This window comes from Equus caballus, unplaced genomic scaffold, assembly GCF_041296265.1.
Source record: "Equus caballus isolate H_3958 breed thoroughbred unplaced genomic scaffold, TB-T2T unassigned-0001867, whole genome shotgun sequence".
Classification (NCBI taxonomy): Eukaryota; Metazoa; Chordata; class Mammalia; order Perissodactyla; family Equidae; genus Equus; species Equus caballus.
The window spans coordinates 1-16,444 of NW_027222210.1; the positions used below are offsets into that span (position 1 = coordinate 1).

Genomic DNA, 16,444 nt, shown 5'->3' on the forward strand with positions numbered 1-16,444 from the left:
GGTACCTGGCTGTCCTTGATACCGTCGTTCGCGAGAAACCCTCGTTTCCGCACCGGAGTTGGTACGGGTCCTTTTGTGTTGTCTTTCCTTAAAGACGTCCCCTTCCCCAAGTGTCTAAGTTTCAAGCGCCTCCCCCCGCTCCCCGGCTGGGATGCAACTCCGTCTCCGTCTTCGCTTTTGTCTTTTGGGGGGGGGGGTGGTCCTGCCTTCGTTTGAAAGGTCGGTGTCTGGCTCCTCGTGGATCCCTTGCATCCGTTTTGATTCTGAACAGACTGGATGGAAGGATTAGGAATCTTGCTGCGCTGGCCCAGGGTTTTGGTGTCCCCTCACTCAGGTGCCTCACTCTGTCCTGCCCCCCTCCTGGCCTCTGTCTGCCAGAGGGAGTGGACGAGTCCCCCGAGAGGACATTTCCGTCCTCAGCGGCCAGCCCTTCCTGGCTCCTTGGCTTGAGCTTTCATATCGTGCGGCTCGGGCAGCTTTGAAAGTCTGCTCTTCCCCTGCCTGTGTCCGCGCAGACTATCGCGGAAAGGGGATCCGGGAAAGCGGGAGGGGAGTTTGCTCCAGGGGAGGAGAGCGGGGATGACAGGGAGGAGGAGAGGGGAGACTTGCCTCAGATCGCACGGACTTTTACATTTTCAAGGGGGGAATTCATCAAGGTAAGCCGTCTCTTCCCCACCGCAGACAGAAAGCAATAGTTGCTCGCTGTGGAGAAGCTGGGACATGCGGGCAGAGCAGGAAGAGAGGACCTCAACCTCCATCCTCTCACCGTTCAGCAATCATCCTGGGAGCGAATATCCTCGTGTTTCCCTTTTCCCGTGGGCCCCACTTTCCCTGCCAGAGCAGACCCAGGGCACCTGTGGCCTGCTTCCTGCTTGCCCGGGGTGGGGGGGGTGGGGGGGCGGGGCGGGCCGCGCGTCGCTCCCTGCAGGGTAGCGCCCTGGGTGGTTCTGGTTCCGACGGCTCCCCCAATCTGACCTCCGATGAGCGTGTTCTGCTGGGAGAACTGGGGCTGTGTCTCCGTAAGTTTCCCGGAGTGCGGGCCCAGAGGCTTGGTCTCAAACGAAGGCTCGGCAGCAAGGGCCGCCGTTCCTGCGAGGGACTCGCCCTCCCTGAGCGGCAGTTGCCTCATCTGGTTGGAAAGGGGGTCCTGTTAGTGCCTCGTCGGTGGCGTTGTTGCGAGCGCGGAAGCGGGAGCACGGAGCACACCGCTCAGCACGGAGCGCGGCACTGGTTGGTGCGCGCTCATCGTCTGCCGTCCTTCCCTGTGAGCATAGTGCTTTCCGCCGACATTCGCCCGGCACCTGCGGGCCGCGTGCCTGCTTGGGGCCGGACCCAGCAGCCGAGGACGCAGGTGCCAAAATCTCTGCCTTTGGGGGAGTTCGCCGCCTCGTGCCTGGGACGGGAGGACCGACGGCAGACCAACACGTCCCGACGAGAGGCGGCGTCCCCGACGACGGGACGCGGTGCCGTGGGAAATGGAGAGCCTGGCACAGCCGAGGTCCTGGTCAGACATGCGTTGATGGCGTCGCTCTCTTTCCCCCAGCCCGCCCCCCGCCCCCCACCCCGGCCCCCCGGCCCTTTCCTCTCCCTCGCGTCCCGAGGTCCCCTTTCCAACGGGATCCAAGAACGCCCACAGGGCCCAAACTCTTGAGATGGGCAGTGCAGACATCGTGCACTGGATCCCGGGTGGACGACGGGAGAGGGCTGCGGCCCAGAACCCTGAAGCCCAGAGGTCTCGGGACGGGGATACCGGTGACGTCGGGAGGCACCAACGGGTGTTCCGACGTGCGTTTCCCTCCCCGTAATCACACCGTGGCGCTCATCCGTCCATCCTCGGCGTGCTAGCCATCTTGGTAAAACTAAGGAGACTTAACGGGTGAGCTAACCTGTGGGAGACCCTGGGTAATGTCCCTACCTGCGCTCGAGCAGACTGTGGACGCTGTGGTCGTCGGGGAGGGGGTTCTGTACGTCTGGTAGATTGCGTTGGTTTCTCGGGCGAAGTTCTCCGTGTCCTGACTTTTCTGGCTGCTCGTTCTGTCAACTCAGGAAGTCCGGGGGCGCCCCGCAGAAAGAGGAAAAGAGCCAGAACGAAGAGGCGAAGAGAGAAGGAAAGAAACACACAAACACGCACGCGCACACACAGAGCGAGAGCGAGAGCGAGAGCGAGAGCGAGAGCGAGCCCGAGCCCGGCTGCCTGTCCGTGGCTCCTGGGCGTCCGGGTCGCGGGACAGGGATCCCAGGAGCGCTGCACTCCTGAGACCCTGTCTGCACGTCCCAGGGCCCCAGGGGTGATCGCCAGCCCCAGGGCCCCCGCCTCCTTGCCCGGGCCCAGCTCAAGCACCACCGCCCTCCTGTGGGGAAGCTGCCTCTTGGGCAGGGCCTCTCTGTGTCAGCGTGAGCGTCTGTGTGTCTGTCCCGGGGGGTGTCTGTCTGGGTCCGTGTCTCGGATCCTCTCAATCTCTCTGTCTCTGCCTCTGTCTCTGTCTCTGTCTCTGTGTCTCTCAGGTCGGTCAGTCAGGAGCTGTCCAGGGTGGCCGCGGGGCCTGGGGTTGAGGGCGCGGTCCGGGTCCCGTGGGCGGGGCGCGGGGCGGGGCGGGGAAGGGTGGCCCGCCCTGGTCTCCCCGCGCCCCGCCGCCCGCCCCGGAGGGCTTTCCGGTGATGCCCTCTGGTCGCGCCGGTGGCTCCAGCTGGATTTGGGCAAGTTGGGGCCGGGCCGGAGCGGCGGCCGCCGGGGGTTGTTGGGCCCGGGTTCGTTGGGAGGCGCCTCGGGCCGGAGGGGCCTCGCCGGCCCGGGGCCCCGACGCGCTGACGCGCCGACGCGCCGACGCGCCCGACGCCCCGGGCCACCTGTCCCCCGAGCAGAGCAGCCGGATGTCCTGCGACCCGTCGCCGGGATGCGGGCGGACAGGAGGCCTGGAGCGTCCGGGGCCGGCTTGGGAGAGCGCCTAGACTTGCGCCCCGCCCGCCCACAGTCCCCGGGGTGCCCGAGGCCTCCCGCGCCCTGGGCGGGCGGCAGGGCAGGGCAGGGCAGGGCAGGGCAGGGTTTGGCTGGCCGCGGCGGCGGCGGCGGCGGCGGCGGGAGGCAGTGGCAGGCAGGCGGCAGGCGGCGGAGCGCGGGGCGCAGGGGACGCGGGCGGCCGGTGCGCGTCACAGGGGCTCGGGCGCGCGCGTCACAGACGCCAGGCGACGGCGCGTCACAGGGGCCAGGCGACAGCGCGCGCGCGCGCGAGGCTTCTTAGGGGCGCCGGCGGCAGCCGCCAGCGTCTACGGCCATACCACCCTGAACGCGCCCGATCTCGTCTGATCTCGGAAGCTAAGCAGGGTCGGGCCTGGTTAGGACTTGGATGGGAGACCGCCTGGGAATACCGGGTGCTGTAGGCTTTTGCCTCCCGCCGCCTCCCTCTCCTTTTGCGCCCCCCCCCCCGCCCCCCGGCCCCAGCGCCGCTCCCTCCACGCTCCTCCCGCCCCTCCTCCCTCCTCACCGGTCGCCCCATCGCCCCGCCACGCCCCCACCGCTGTCCAGCCGCGCGAGTGCCCCGCGGCCGCGGCCACCGCCGCCGCCGCCGCCGCCGCCGCCCAGCCCTTCCACCTCGCGGCCCCACGGGAACCCAGGGCCAACCGGGGCCGGCCCCGCGTGGCCGTGCCCCCGACGCCGCCCTCGTCCGGCGGGCTCCCTCTGTCCTCGGCGGCCTCTTCCCACCCGCCAGGCTCCTGAGAGACCCTAGCGGTCCACTCGGCCGGCGCGGCACCCAAGCAGTTGGTCGAGTCGTGGTGTGCGATGGAACGGATCCCGCTCCGGGCTGCGGAGGCCCGGACAGCTTCAGCAAGCTGCCAGCAGCCCCTCCGTCTTCCAGAGCCCATCTAGGAAAGACCCCGGGTCAGGCCTCTCCAAACAGCACCTACAGAAGGACGGGGCCCACTGGGCTCGAGAGGAGCCTTCCGGGCCTGGCCATCCATCCCAAGCGGGACGGCTTCTGGATTTTCTGATGCCTGCGCCGTGTGTCAGCTTCTCCAAGTCGGTACCTGGCTGTCCTTGATACCGTCGTTCGCGAGAAACCCTCGTTTCCGCACCGGAGTTGGTACGGGTCCTTTTGTGTTGTCTTTCCTTAAAGACGTCCCCTTCCCCAAGTGTCTAAGTTTCAAGCGCCTCCCCCCGCTCCCCGGCTGGGATGCAACTCCGTCTCCGTCTTCGCTTTTGTCTTTTGGGGGGGGGGTGGTCCTGCCTTCGTTTGAAAGGTCGGTGTCTGGCTCCTCGTGGATCCCTTGCATCCGTTTTGATTCTGAACAGACTGGATGGAAGGATTAGGAATCTTGCTGCGCTGGCCCAGGGTTTTGGTGTCCCCTCACTCAGGTGCCTCACTCTGTCCTGCCCCCCTCCTGGCCTCTGTCTGCCAGAGGGAGTGGACGAGTCCCCCGAGAGGACATTTCCGTCCTCAGCGGCCAGCCCTTCCTGGCTCCTTGGCTTGAGCTTTCATATCGTGCGGCTCGGGCAGCTTTGAAAGTCTGCTCTTCCCCTGCCTGTGTCCGCGCAGACTATCGCGGAAAGGGGATCCGGGAAAGCGGGAGGGGAGTTTGCTCCAGGGGAGGAGAGCGGGGATGACAGGGAGGAGGAGAGGGGAGACTTGCCTCAGATCGCACGGACTTTTACATTTTCAAGGGGGGAATTCATCAAGGTAAGCCGTCTCTTCCCCACCGCAGACAGAAAGCAATAGTTGCTCGCTGTGGAGAAGCTGGGACATGCGGGCAGAGCAGGAAGAGAGGACCTCAACCTCCATCCTCTCACCGTTCAGCAATCATCCTGGGAGCGAATATCCTCGTGTTTCCCTTTTCCCGTGGGCCCCACTTTCCCTGCCAGAGCAGACCCAGGGCACCTGTGGCCTGCTTCCTGCTTGCCCGGGATGGCGGGGTGGCGGGGCGGGGCGGGCCGCGCGTCGCTCCCTGCAGGGTAGCGCCCTGGGTGGTTCTGGTTCCGACGGCTCCCCCAATCTGACCTCCGATGAGCGTGTTCTGCTGGGAGAACTGGGGCTGTGTCTCCGTAAGTTTCCCGGAGTGCGGGCCCGGAGGCTTGGTCTCAAACGAAGGCTCGGCAGCAAGGGCCGCCGTTCCTGCGAGGGACTCGCCCTCCCTGAGCGGCAGTTGCCTCATCTGGTTGGAAAGGGGGTCCTGTTAGTGCCTCGTCGGTGGCGTTGTTGCGAGCGCGGAAGCGGGAGCACGGAGCACACCGCTCAGCACGGAGCGCGGCACTGGTTGGTGCGCGCTCATCGTCTGCCGTCCTTCCCTGTGAGCATAGTGCTTTCCGCCGACATTCGCCCGGCACCTGCGGGCCGCGTGCCTGCTTGGGGCCGGACCCAGCAGCCGAGGACGCAGGTGCCAAAATCTCTGCCTTTGGGGGAGTTCGCCGCCTCGTGCCTGGGACGGGAGGACCGACGGCAGACCAACACGTCCCGACGAGAGGCGGCGTCCCCGACGACGGGACGCGGTGCCGTGGGAAATGGAGAGCCTGGCACAGCCGAGGTCCTGGTCAGACATGCGTTGATGGCGTCGCTCTCTTTCCCCCAGCCCGCCCCCCGCCCCCCACCCCGGCCCCCCGGCCCTTTCCTCTCCCTCGCGTCCCGAGGTCCCCTTTCCAACGGGATCCAAGAACGCCCACAGGGCCCAAACTCTTGAGATGGGCAGTGCAGACATCGTGCACTGGATCCCGGGTGGACGACGGGAGAGGGCTGCGGCCCAGAACCCTGAAGCCCAGAGGTCTCGGGACGGGGATACCGGTGACGTCGGGAGGCACCAACGGGTGTTCCGACGTGCGTTTCCCTCCCCGTAATCACACCGTGGCGCTCATCCGTCCATCCTCGGCGTGCTAGCCATCTTGGTAAAACTAAGGAGACTTAACGGGTGAGCTAACCTGTGGGAGACCCTGGGTAATGTCCCTACCTGCGCTCGAGCAGACTGTGGACGCTGTGGTCGTCGGGGAGGGGGTTCTGTACGTCTGGTAGATTGCGTTGGTTTCTCGGGCGAAGTTCTCCGTGTCCTGACTTTTCTGGCTGCTCGTTCTGTCAACTCAGGAAGTCCGGGGGCGCCCCGCAGAAAGAGGAAAAGAGCCAGAACGAAGAGGCGAAGAGAGAAGGAAAGAAACACACAAACACGCACGCGCACACAAAAACGCGCACACACAGAGCGAGAGCGAGAGCGAGAGCGAGAGCGAGAGCGAGCCCGAGCCCGGCTGCCTGTCCGTGGCTCCTGGGCGTCCGGGTCGCGGGACAGGGATCCCAGGAGCGCTGCACTCCTGAGACCCTGTCTGCACGTCCCAGGGCCCCAGGGGTGATCGCCAGCCCCAGGGCCCCCGCCTCCTTGCCCGGGCCCAGCTCAAGCACCACCGCCCTCCTGTGGGGAAGCTGCCTCTTGGGCAGGGCCTCTCTGTGTCAGCGTGAGCGTCTGTGTGTCTGTCCCGGGGGGTGTCTGTCTGGGTCCGTGTCTCGGATCCTCTCAATCTCTCTGTCTCTGCCTCTGTCTCTGTCTCTGTCTCTGTGTCTCTCAGGTCGGTCAGTCAGGAGCTGTCCAGGGTGGCCGCGGGGCCTGGGGTTGAGGGCGCGGTCCGGGTCCCGTGGGCGGGGCGCGGGGCGGGGCGGGGAAGGGTGGCCCGCCCTGGTCTCCCCGCGCCCCGCCGCCCGCCCCGGAGGGCTTTCCGGTGATGCCCTCTGGTCGCGCCGGTGGCTCCAGCTGGATTTGGGCAAGTTGGGGCCGGGCCGGAGCGGCGGCCGCCGGGGGTTGTTGGGCCCGGGTTCGTTGGGAGGCGCCTCGGGCCGGAGGGGCCTCGCCGGCCCGGGGCCCCGACGCGCTGACGCGCCGACGCGCCGACGCGCCCGACGCCCCGGGCCACCTGTCCCCGAGCAGAGCAGCCGGATGTCCTGCGACCCGTCGCCGGGATGCGGGCGGACAGGAGGCCTGGAGCGTCCGGGGCCGGCTTGGGAGAGCGCCTAGACTTGCGCCCCGCCCGCCCACAGTCCCCGGGGTGCCCGAGGCCTCCCGCGCCCTGGGCGGGCGGCAGGGCAGGGCAGGGCAGGGCAGGGCAGGGTTTGGCTGGCCGCGGCGGCGGCGGCGGCGGCGGCGGGAGGCAGTGGCAGGCAGGCGGCAGGCGGCGGAGCGCGGGGCGCAGGGGACGCGGGCGGCCGGTGCGCGTCACAGGGGCTCGGGCGCGCGCGTCACAGACGCCAGGCGACGGCGCGTCACAGGGGCCAGGCGACAGCGCGCGCGCGCGCGAGGCTTCTTAGGGGCGCCGGCGGCAGCCGCCAGCGTCTACGGCCATACCACCCTGAACGCGCCCGATCTCGTCTGATCTCGGAAGCTAAGCAGGGTCGGGCCTGGTTAGGACTTGGATGGGAGACCGCCTGGGAATACCGGGTGCTGTAGGCTTTTGCCTCCCGCCGCCTCCCTCTCCTTTTGCGCCCCCCCCCCGCCCCCCGGCCCCAGCGCCGCTCCCTCCACGCTCCTCCCGCCCCTCCTCCCTCCTCACCGGTCGCCCCATCGCCCCGCCACGCCCCCACCGCTGTCCAGCCGCGCGAGTGCCCCGCGGCCGCGGCCACCGCCGCCGCCGCCGCCGCCGCCGCCCAGCCCTTCCACCTCGCGGCCCCACGGGAACCCAGGGCCAACCGGGGCCGGCCCCGCGTGGCCGTGCCCCCGACGCCGCCCTCGTCCGGCGGGCTCCCTCTGTCCTCGGCGGCCTCTTCCCACCCGCCAGGCTCCTGAGAGACCCTAGCGGTCCACTCGGCCGGCGCGGCACCCAAGCAGTTGGTCGAGTCGTGGTGTGCGATGGAACGGATCCCGCTCCGGGCTGCGGAGGCCCGGACAGCTTCAGCAAGCTGCCAGCAGCCCCTCCGTCTTCCAGAGCCCATCTAGGAAAGACCCCGGGTCAGGCCTCTCCAAACAGCACCTACAGAAGGACGGGGCCCACTGGGCTCGAGAGGAGCCTTCCGGGCCTGGCCATCCATCCCAAGCGGGACGGCTTCTGGATTTTCTGATGCCTGCGCCGTGTGTCAGCTTCTCCAAGTCGGTACCTGGCTGTCCTTGATACCGTCGTTCGCGAGAAACCCTCGTTTCCGCACCGGAGTTGGTACGGGTCCTTTTGTGTTGTCTTTCCTTAAAGACGTCCCCTTCCCCAAGTGTCTAAGTTTCAAGCGCCTCCCCCCGCTCCCCGGCTGGGATGCAACTCCGTCTCCGTCTTCGCTTTTGTCTTTTGGGGGGGGGGTGGTCCTGCCTTCGTTTGAAAGGTCGGTGTCTGGCTCCTCGTGGATCCCTTGCATCCGTTTTGATTCTGAACAGACTGGATGGAAGGATTAGGAATCTTGCTGCGCTGGCCCAGGGTTTTGGTGTCCCCTCACTCAGGTGCCTCACTCTGTCCTGCCCCCCTCCTGGCCTCTGTCTGCCAGAGGGAGTGGACGAGTCCCCCGAGAGGACATTTCCGTCCTCAGCGGCCAGCCCTTCCTGGCTCCTTGGCTTGAGCTTTCATATCGTGCGGCTCGGGCAGCTTTGAAAGTCTGCTCTTCCCCTGCCTGTGTCCGCGCAGACTATCGCGGAAAGGGGATCCGGGAAAGCGGGAGGGGAGTTTGCTCCAGGGGAGGAGAGCGGGGATGACAGGGAGGAGGAGAGGGGAGACTTGCCTCAGATCGCACGGACTTTTACATTTTCAAGGGGGGAATTCATCAAGGTAAGCCGTCTCTTCCCCACCGCAGACAGAAAGCAATAGTTGCTCGCTGTGGAGAAGCTGGGACATGCGGGCAGAGCAGGAAGAGAGGACCTCAACCTCCATCCTCTCACCGTTCAGCAATCATCCTGGGAGCGAATATCCTCGTGTTTCCCTTTTCCCGTGGGCCCCACTTTCCCTGCCAGAGCAGACCCAGGGCACCTGTGGCCTGCTTCCTGCTTGCCCGGGATGGCGGGGTGGCGGGGCGGGGCGGGCCGCGCGTCGCTCCCTGCAGGGTAGCGCCCTGGGTGGTTCTGGTTCCGACGGCTCCCCCAATCTGACCTCCGATGAGCGTGTTCTGCTGGGAGAACTGGGGCTGTGTCTCCGTAAGTTTCCCGGAGTGCGGGCCCGGAGGCTTGGTCTCAAACGAAGGCTCGGCAGCAAGGGCCGCCGTTCCTGCGAGGGACTCGCCCTCCCTGAGCGGCAGTTGCCTCATCTGGTTGGAAAGGGGGTCCTGTTAGTGCCTCGTCGGTGGCGTTGTTGCGAGCGCGGAAGCGGGAGCACGGAGCACACCGCTCAGCACGGAGCGCGGCACTGGTTGGTGCGCGCTCATCGTCTGCCGTCCTTCCCTGTGAGCATAGTGCTTTCCGCCGACATTCGCCCGGCACCTGCGGGCCGCGTGCCTGCTTGGGGCCGGACCCAGCAGCCGAGGACGCAGGTGCCAAAATCTCTGCCTTTGGGGGAGTTCGCCGCCTCGTGCCTGGGACGGGAGGACCGACGGCAGACCAACACGTCCCGACGAGAGGCGGCGTCCCCGACGACGGGACGCGGTGCCGTGGGAAATGGAGAGCCTGGCACAGCCGAGGTCCTGGTCAGACATGCGTTGATGGCGTCGCTCTCTTTCCCCCAGCCCGCCCCCCCCCCCCCCCCCCCGGCCCCCCGGCCCTTTCCTCTCCCTCGCGTCCCGAGGTCCCCTTTCCAACGGGATCCAAGAACGCCCACAGGGCCCAAACTCTTGAGATGGGCAGTGCAGACATCGTGCACTGGATCCCGGGTGGACGACGGGAGAGGGCTGCGGCCCAGAACCCTGAAGCCCAGAGGTCTCGGGACGGGGATACCGGTGACGTCGGGAGGCACCAACGGGTGTTCCGACGTGCGTTTCCCTCCCCGTAATCACACCGTGGCGCTCATCCGTCCATCCTCGGCGTGCTAGCCATCTTGGTAAAACTAAGGAGACTTAACGGGTGAGCTAACCTGTGGGAGACCCTGGGTAATGTCCCTACCTGCGCTCGAGCAGACTGTGGACGCTGTGGTCGTCGGGGAGGGGGTTCTGTACGTCTGGTAGATTGCGTTGGTTTCTCGGGCGAAGTTCTCCGTGTCCTGACTTTTCTGGCTGCTCGTTCTGTCAACTCAGGAAGTCCGGGGGCGCCCCGCAGAAAGAGGAAAAGAGCCAGAACGAAGAGGCGAAGAGAGAAGGAAAGAAACACACAAACACGCACGCGCACACAAAAACGCGCACACACAGAGCGAGAGCGAGAGCGAGAGCGAGAGCGAGAGCGAGCCCGAGCCCGGCTGCCTGTCCGTGGCTCCTGGGCGTCCGGGTCGCGGGACAGGGATCCCAGGAGCGCTGCACTCCTGAGACCCTGTCTGCACGTCCCAGGGCCCCAGGGGTGATCGCCAGCCCCAGGGCCCCCGCCTCCTTGCCCGGGCCCAGCTCAAGCACCACCGCCCTCCTGTGGGGAAGCTGCCTCTTGGGCAGGGCCTCTCTGTGTCAGCGTGAGCGTCTGTGTGTCTGTCCCGGGGGGTGTCTGTCTGGGTCCGTGTCTCGGATCCTCTCAATCTCTCTGTCTCTGCCTCTGTCTCTGTCTCTGTCTCTGTGTCTCTCAGGTCGGTCAGTCAGGAGCTGTCCAGGGTGGCCGCGGGGCCTGGGGTTGAGGGCGCGGTCCGGGTCCCGTGGGCGGGGCGCGGGGCGGGGCGGGGAAGGGTGGCCCGCCCTGGTCTCCCCGCGCCCCGCCGCCCGCCCCGGAGGGCTTTCCGGTGATGCCCTCTGGTCGCGCCGGTGGCTCCAGCTGGATTTGGGCAAGTTGGGGCCGGGCCGGAGCGGCGGCCGCCGGGGGTTGTTGGGCCCGGGTTCGTTGGGAGGCGCCTCGGGCCGGAGGGGCCTCGCCGGCCCGGGGCCCCGACGCGCTGACGCGCCGACGCGCCGACGCGCCCGACGCCCCGGGCCACCTGTCCCCGAGCAGAGCAGCCGGATGTCCTGCGACCCGTCGCCGGGATGCGGGCGGACAGGAGGCCTGGAGCGTCCGGGGCCGGCTTGGGAGAGCGCCTAGACTTGCGCCCCGCCCGCCCACAGTCCCCGGGGTGCCCGAGGCCTCCCGCGCCCTGGGCGGGCGGCAGGGCAGGGCAGGGCAGGGCAGGGCAGGGTTTGGCTGGCCGCGGCGGCGGCGGCGGCGGCGGCGGGAGGCAGTGGCAGGCAGGCGGCAGGCGGCGGAGCGCGGGGCGCAGGGGACGCGGGCGGCCGGTGCGCGTCACAGGGGCTCGGGCGCGCGCGTCACAGACGCCAGGCGACGGCGCGTCACAGGGGCCAGGCGACAGCGCGCGCAGCGCGCGAGGCTTCTTAGGGGCGCCGGCGGCAGCCGCCAGCGTCTACGGCCATACCACCCTGAACGCGCCCGATCTCGTCTGATCTCGGAAGCTAAGCAGGGTCGGGCCTGGTTAGGACTTGGATGGGAGACCGCCTGGGAATACCGGGTGCTGTAGGCTTTTGCCTCCCGCCGCCTCCCTCTCCTTTTGCGCCCCCCCCCCCGCCCCCCGGCCCCAGCGCCGCTCCCTCCACGCTCCTCCCGCCCCTCCTCCCTCCTCACCGGTCGCCCCATCGCCCCGCCACGCCCCCACCGCTGTCCAGCCGCGCGAGTGCCCCGCGGCCGCGGCCACCGCCGCCGCCGCCGCCGCCGCCGCCCAGCCCTTCCACCTCGCGGCCCCACGGGAACCCAGGGCCAACCGGGGCCGGCCCCGCGTGGCCGTGCCCCCGACGCCGCCCTCGTCCGGCGGGCTCCCTCTGTCCTCGGCGGCCTCTTCCCACCCGCCAGGCTCCTGAGAGACCCTAGCGGTCCACTCGGCCGGCGCGGCACCCAAGCAGTTGGTCGAGTCGTGGTGTGCGATGGAACGGATCCCGCTCCGGGCTGCGGAGGCCCGGACAGCTTCAGCAAGCTGCCAGCAGCCCCTCCGTCTTCCAGAGCCCATCTAGGAAAGACCCCGGGTCAGGCCTCTCCAAACAGCACCTACAGAAGGACGGGGCCCACTGGGCTCGAGAGGAGCCTTCCGGGCCTGGCCATCCATCCCAAGCGGGACGGCTTCTGGATTTTCTGATGCCTGCGCCGTGTGTCAGCTTCTCCAAGTCGGTACCTGGCTGTCCTTGATACCGTCGTTCGCGAGAAACCCTCGTTTCCGCACCGGAGTTGGTACGGGTCCTTTTGTGTTGTCTTTCCTTAAAGACGTCCCCTTCCCCAAGTGTCTAAGTTTCAAGCGCCTCCCCCCGCTCCCCGGCTGGGATGCAACTCCGTCTCCGTCTTCGCTTTTGTCTTTTGGGGGGGGGGGGTGGTCCTGCCTTCGTTTGAAAGGTCGGTGTCTGGCTCCTCGTGGATCCCTTGCATCCGTTTTGATTCTGAACAGACTGGATGGAAGGATTAGGAATCTTGCTGCGCTGGCCCAGGGTTTTGGTGTCCCCTCACTCAGGTGCCTCACTCTGTCCTGCCCCCCTCCTGGCCTCTGTCTGCCAGAGGGAGTGGACGAGTCCCCCGAGAGGACATTTCCGTCCTCAGCGGCCAGCCCTTCCTGGCTCCTTGGCTTGAGCTTTCATATCGTGCGGCTCGGGCAGCTTTGAAAGTCTGCTCTTCCCCTGCCTGTGTCCGCGCAGACTATCGCGGAAAGGGGATCCGGGAAAGCGGGAGGGGAGTTTGCTCCAGGGGAGGAGAGCGGGGATGACAGGGAGGAGGAGAGGGGAGACTTGCCTCAGATCGCACGGACTTTTACATTTTCAAGGGGGGAATTCATCAAGGTAAGCCGTCTCTTCCCCACCGCAGACAGAAAGCAATAGTTGCTCGCTGTGGAGAAGCTGGGACATGCGGGCAGAGCAGGAAGAGAGGACCTCAACCTCCATCCTCTCACCATTCAGCAATCATCCTGGGAGCGAATATCCTCGTGTTTCCCTTTTCCCGTGGGCCCCACTTTCCCTGCCAGAGCAGACCCAGGGCACCTGTGGCCTGCTTCCTGCTTGCCCGGGATGGCGGGGTGGCGGGGCGGGGCGGGCCGCGCGTCGCTCCCTGCAGGGTAGCGCCCTGGGTGGTTCTGGTTCCGACGGCTCCCCCAATCTGACCTCCGATGAGCGTGTTCTGCTGGGAGAACTGGGGCTGTGTCTCCGTAAGTTTCCCGGAGTGCGGGCCCGGAGGCTTGGTCTCAAACGAAGGCTCGGCAGCAAGGGCCGCCGTTCCTGCGAGGGACTCGCCCTCCCTGAGCGGCAGTTGCCTCATCTGGTTGGAAAGGGGGTCCTGTTAGTGCCTCGTCGGTGGCGTTGTTGCGAGCGCGGAAGCGGGAGCACGGAGCACACCGCTCAGCACGGAGCGCGGCACTGGTTGGTGCGCGCTCATCGTCTGCCGTCCTTCCCTGTGAGCATAGTGCTTTCCGCCGACATTCGCCCGGCACCTGCGGGCCGCGTGCCTGCTTGGGGCCGGACCCAGCAGCCGAGGACGCAGGTGCCAAAATCTCTGCCTTTGGGGGAGTTCGCCGCCTCGTGCCTGGGACGGGAGGACCGACGGCAGACCAACACGTCCCGACGAGAGGCGGCGTCCCCGACGACGGGACGCGGTGCCGTGGGAAATGGAGAGCCTGGCACAGCCGAGGTCCTGGTCAGACATGCGTTGATGGCGTCGCTCTCTTTCCCCCAGCCCGCCCCCCGCCCCCCACCCCGGCCCCCCGGCCCTTTCCTCTCCCTCGCGTCCCGAGGTCCCCTTTCCAACGGGATCCAAGAACGCCCACAGGGCCCAAACTCTTGAGATGGGCAGTGCAGACATCGTGCACTGGATCCCGGGTGGACGACGGGAGAGGGCTGCGGCCCAGAACCCTGAAGCCCAGAGGTCTCGGGACGGGGATACCGGTGACGTCGGGAGGCACCAACGGGTGTTCGGACGTGCGTTTCCCTCCCCGTAATCACACCGTGGCGCTCATCCGTCCATCCTCGGCGTGCTAGCCATCTTGGTAAAACTAAGGAGACTTAACGGGTGAGCTAACCTGTGGGAGACCCTGGGTAATGTCCCTACCTGCGCTCGAGCAGACTGTGGACGCTGTGGTCGTCGGGGAGGGGGTTCTGTACGTCTGGTAGATTGCGTTGGTTTCTCGGGCGAAGTTCTCCGTGTCCTGACTTTTCTGGCTGCTCGTTCTGTCAACTCAGGAAGTCCGGGGGCGCCCCGCAGAAAGAGGAAAAGAGCCAGAACGAAGAGGCGAAGAGAGAAGGAAAGAAACACACAAACACGCACGCGCACACAAAAACGCGCACACACAGAGCGAGAGCGAGAGCGAGAGCGAGAGCGAGAGCGAGCCCGAGCCCGGCTGCCTGTCCGTGGCTCCTGGGCGTCCGGGTCGCGGGACAGGGATCCCAGGAGCGCTGCACTCCTGAGACCCTGTCTGCACGTCCCAGGGCCCCAGGGGTGATCGCCAGCCCCAGGGCCCCCGCCTCCTTGCCCGGGCCCAGCTCAAGCACCACCGCCCTCCTGTGGGGAAGCTGCCTCTTGGGCAGGGCCTCTCTGTGTCAGCGTGAGCGTCTGTGTGTCTGTCCCGGGGGGTGTCTGTCTGGGTCCGTGTCTCGGATCCTCTCAATCTCTCTGTCTCTGCCTCTGTCTCTGTCTCTGTCTCTGTGTCTCTCAGGTCGGTCAGTCAGGAGCTGTCCAGGGTGGCCGCGGGGCCTGGGGTTGAGGGCGCGGTCCGGGTCCCGTGGGCGGGGCGCGGGGCGGGGCGGGGAAGGGTGGCCCGCCCTGGTCTCCCCGCGCCCCGCCGCCCGCCCCGGAGGGCTTTCCGGTGATGCCCTCTGGTCGCGCCGGTGGCTCCAGCTGGATTTGGGCAAGTTGGGGCCGGGCCGGAGCGGCGGCCGCCGGGGGGTTGTTGGGCCCGGGTTCGTTGGGAGGCGCCTCGGGCCGGAGGGGCCTCGCCGGCCCGGGGCCCCGACGCGCTGACGCGCCGACGCGCCGACGCGCCCGACGCCCCGGGCCACCTGTCCCCGAGCAGAGCAGCCGGATGTCCTGCGACCCGTCGCCGGGATGCGGGCGGACAGGAGGCCTGGAGCGTCCGGGGCCGGCTTGGGAGAGCGCCTAGACTTGCGCCCCGCCCGCCCACAGTCCCCGGGGTGCCCGAGGCCTCCCGCGCCCTGGGCGGGCGGCAGGGCAGGGCAGGGCAGGGCAGGGCAGGGTTTGGCTGGCCGCGGCGGCGGCGGCGGCGGCGGCGGGAGGCAGTGGCAGGCAGGCGGCAGGCGGCGGAGCGCGGGGCGCAGGGGACGCGGGCGGCCGGTGCGCGTCACAGGGGCTCGGGCGCGCGCGTCACAGACGCCAGGCGACGGCGCGTCACAGGGGCCAGGCGACAGCGCGCGCGCGCGCGAGGCTTCTTAGGGGCGCCGGCGGCAGCCGCCAGCGTCTACGGCCATACCACCCTGAACGCGCCCGATCTCGTCTGATCTCGGAAGCTAAGCAGGGTCGGGCCTGGTTAGGACTTGGATGGGAGACCGCCTGGGAATACCGGGTGCTGTAGGCTTTTGCCTCCCGCCGCCTCCCTCTCCTTTTGCGCCCCCCCCCCCGCCCCCCGGCCCCAGCGCCGCTCCCTCCACGCTCCTCCCGCCCCTCCTCCCTCCTCACCGGTCGCCCCATCGCCCCGCCACGCCCCCACCGCTGTCCAGCCGCGCGAGTGCCCCGCGGCCGCGGCCACCGCCGCCGCCGCCGCCGCCGCCGCCCAGCCCTTCCACCTCGCGGCCCCACGGGAACCCAGGGCCAACCGGGGCCGGCCCCGCGTGGCCGTGCCCCCGACGCCGCCCTCGTCCGGCGGGCTCCCTCTGTCCTCGGCGGCCTCTTCCCACCCGCCAGGCTCCTGAGAGACCCTAGCGGTCCACTCGGCCGGCGCGGCACCCAAGCAGTTGGTCGAGTCGTGGTGTGCGATGGAACGGATCCCGCTCCGGGCTGCGGAGGCCCGGACAGCTTCAGCAAGCTGCCAGCAGCCCCTCCGTCTTCCAGAGCCCATCTAGGAAAGACCCCGGGTCAGGCCTCTCCAAACAGCACCTACAGAAGGACGGGGCCCACTGGGCTCGAGAGGAGCCTTCCGGGCCTGGCCATCCATCCCAAGCGGGACGGCTTCTGGATTTTCTGATGCCTGCGCCGTGTGTCAGCTTCTCCAAGTCGGTACCTGGCTGTCCTTGATACCGTCGTTCGCGAGAAACCCTCGTTTCCGCACCGGAGTTGGTACGGGTCCTTTTGTGTTGTCTTTCCTTAAAGACGTCCCCTTCCCCAAGTGTCTAAGTTTCAAGCGCCTCCCCCCGCTCCCCGGCTGGGATGCAACTCCGTCTCCGTCTTCGCTTTTGTCTTTTGGGGGGGGGGGTGGTCCTGCCTTCGTTTGAAAGGTCGGTGTCTGGCTCCTCGTGGATCCCTTGCATCCGTTTTGATTCTGAACAGACTGGATGGAAGGATTAGGAATCTTGCTGCGCTGGCCAGGGTTTTGGTGTCCCCTCACTCAGGT

At 67.9% G+C, this 16,444-nt stretch overlaps 8 non-coding genes across 8 annotated transcripts; 4 read left to right on the plus strand and 4 right to left on the minus strand.

Moving 5' to 3' along the window:
* Positions 1–1,255: 1,255 nt before the first annotated feature.
* Positions 1,256–1,400, minus strand: MIR8935-6 (microRNA mir-8935-6). The gene has a single exon (NR_128073.1). It is a non-coding gene; the product is annotated as a microRNA 8935-6 (primary transcript).
* A 1,862-nt stretch (positions 1,401–3,262) lies between these two features.
* On the plus strand, positions 3,263–3,381 carry LOC138922634 (5S ribosomal RNA). Its single transcript, XR_011435756.1, has one exon. It is a non-coding gene; the product is annotated as a 5S ribosomal RNA (ribosomal RNA).
* A 1,890-nt stretch (positions 3,382–5,271) lies between these two features.
* MIR8935-2 (microRNA mir-8935-2) lies at positions 5,272–5,416 on the minus strand. Its single transcript, NR_127933.1, has one exon. It is a non-coding gene; the product is annotated as a microRNA 8935-2 (primary transcript).
* Positions 5,417–7,291: 1,875 nt separating this feature from the next.
* Positions 7,292–7,410, plus strand: LOC138922635 (5S ribosomal RNA). Its single transcript, XR_011435757.1, has one exon. It is a non-coding gene; the product is annotated as a 5S ribosomal RNA (ribosomal RNA).
* Positions 7,411–9,299: 1,889 nt separating this feature from the next.
* On the minus strand, positions 9,300–9,444 carry MIR8935-5 (microRNA mir-8935-5). The gene has a single exon (NR_128068.1). It is a non-coding gene; the product is annotated as a microRNA 8935-5 (primary transcript).
* A 1,877-nt stretch (positions 9,445–11,321) lies between these two features.
* On the plus strand, positions 11,322–11,440 carry LOC138922636 (5S ribosomal RNA). Its single transcript, XR_011435758.1, has one exon. It is a non-coding gene; the product is annotated as a 5S ribosomal RNA (ribosomal RNA).
* Positions 11,441–13,332: 1,892 nt separating this feature from the next.
* Positions 13,333–13,477, minus strand: MIR8935-1 (microRNA mir-8935-1). Its single transcript, NR_127925.1, has one exon. It is a non-coding gene; the product is annotated as a microRNA 8935-1 (primary transcript).
* A 1,876-nt stretch (positions 13,478–15,353) lies between these two features.
* LOC138922637 (5S ribosomal RNA) lies at positions 15,354–15,472 on the plus strand. Its single transcript, XR_011435759.1, has one exon. It is a non-coding gene; the product is annotated as a 5S ribosomal RNA (ribosomal RNA).
* Positions 15,473–16,444: the final 972 nt, after the last annotated feature.